The sequence below is a fragment of the Seriola lalandi genome, unplaced genomic scaffold (assembly GCF_002814215.2).
Source record: "Seriola lalandi dorsalis isolate HSWRI2012SDOR001 ecotype SW California unplaced genomic scaffold, Sedor1 jcf7180002000781, whole genome shotgun sequence".
Lineage (NCBI taxonomy): Eukaryota > Metazoa > Chordata > Actinopteri > Carangiformes > Carangidae > Seriola > Seriola lalandi.
In genome coordinates this window covers 1-1889 of record NW_019471440.1, presented here as the reverse complement: position 1 = coordinate 1889, position 1889 = coordinate 1, and the positions used below count along the sequence as shown (strand labels likewise).

At 42.6% G+C, this 1889-nt stretch overlaps 1 pseudogene; it reads left to right on the top strand.

The window, feature by feature from the left end:
• The first annotated feature begins 23 nt into the window (after positions 1–23).
• LOC111662941 (chemerin-like receptor 1 pseudogene) lies at positions 24–1883 on the top strand (annotated as a pseudogene).
• The last annotated feature ends 6 nt before the right edge of the window (positions 1884–1889 follow it).

Here is a 1889-nt window from a genome sequence, read left to right as displayed (position 1 = left end):
TTTTCCTTCTTTTTCCACAGAAATCTCTAAGACAGCTCTTCTTCCTTAAAGAACAATGGATTCATATGATTATCAAGATTATAACTATAGTTATGACAACTATGACAATTTGACTCCAATCGAGGAACTGGTTTTTCAGCACAAATCCACATGTTTAAACAATGTCTTGTGTGTGTTTTTGCTGGTGGCCAGTGTGGTCATTTTCGTGCTGGGTTTCTTTGGGAATGCCCTGGTCATCTGGATTTCTGGCTTCAAGATGGCTAAGACGATCAACACCACCTGGTACTTGAGCCTCGCCATCTCCGACTTCGTCTTCTGTGCCTTTCTCCCGTTCAGCATCACCAACATGGTGATGGAGGATTGGGTCTTTGGCCTCTTCATGTGCAAGTTCACCTCCTCCGTTATGTTCGTCAACATGTTCAGCAGCATTTTCCTCCTGGTCATCATCAGTGTCGACCGCTGTATCTCCGTCATGTTTCCAGTTTGGGCCCAGAACCAGCGCAATGTCAAAAAGGCGTCCATTGCTGTAGTGATGGCCTGGTTTCTTGCTGTCACTCTGAGCATTCCCTCTGTCATCTTTCGGGACATTGGCACCCACCTGGGTAGGACTTCTTGCTTCAACAATTATACATGGAGCCAACACAGTCACAAGATAGTTGCAGTGATCCGCTTCCTTGCAGGATTTGTTGTCCCTTTCATCATCATCATTATTTGCTACTCGGTCATCATCTTCAAACTTCGCACCAACAGGATGACCAAGTCCTCCAAACCCTTCAAAGTGATGTCCGCATTAGTCGCCGCTTTCTTCGTCTGCTGGCTGCCCTACCACGTGTTCGTCCTACTTGAGCTGAACCAACCAAACACACACGACCACAGTATTTTAGTCATTGGACTCAAAGTAGGCACCTCTATGGCAGCAGCAAACAGCTTCCTCAACCCAGTGTTGTATGTTTTCATGGGCAACGACTTCAAGCGGAAGTTCAAGAGCTCTGTGCTCTCAAAAATGGAGAATGCACTGGGAGAAGAAATCCGCACCACCAGCCAATACCTGTCCAGGTCCAGCTCTGTGGACAGAAGAGCTTCTACACACATCTAGAGGTGTCTCCAAAACTCTTTCACTCTGGGCACTCATTTGACAACAAAAATTCTCTGTCTATTTATGCAATTAATTAACAAGATAACAAAATATAAAATTTGCCTCTGCTTGTGGAAACACACACATTAATCAAATCTGTACTGATTCACTCTGAAAATGAGCATTATTGTTGCACTTTTCTACTCTTGGCAGGATAAAGATCTCTGCTCCCAAAGTAAGCTCACAAACACAGAATGTGGTTGAAGAATCTGCAAGCTTGAGCCAATATTTAAACATGTACTTAGCTCATGTTGCATTGCAGGATGGGTGGAATCAGTCTCATCTAGCAGGCCGAGTGTTTTCAGAACAGTGTCTGTGCACGGTTTTGCAGGCAATTTTAACAGCAGCACACAGAGGAATTATAGTTGTAAAATAAAGGGGCTGTAAAATATATCTTTTGATACTAATATCACAAAAATGTACTATCATTATTTTTGCTAATTTGATGTATAAGTGATGTAAAGTTGATATTTGCTTCCTTGACTTCTGAACGGAAATGATAAGCTTGATGCTCAAAGCATCAAAGCAAGCCAAGAACCAATGAGTGGTTTTTCTTATTCATGCACTTGAAACCTCAACTGGCCTTACGCCCATGAAAAGAATGTTCTTTGGTTTTGCTTACTGACACCACAGCACATAGTTATTTTTGTTGCAGCATTTACAAATAGGGGGATGTTTGAGGTTGAGTTTTGTGCAGTGCAGTTAGTTCTCTTATGAATGAGCAAGTAAGTAAAGAAATAGCCAGAGTCCTCCA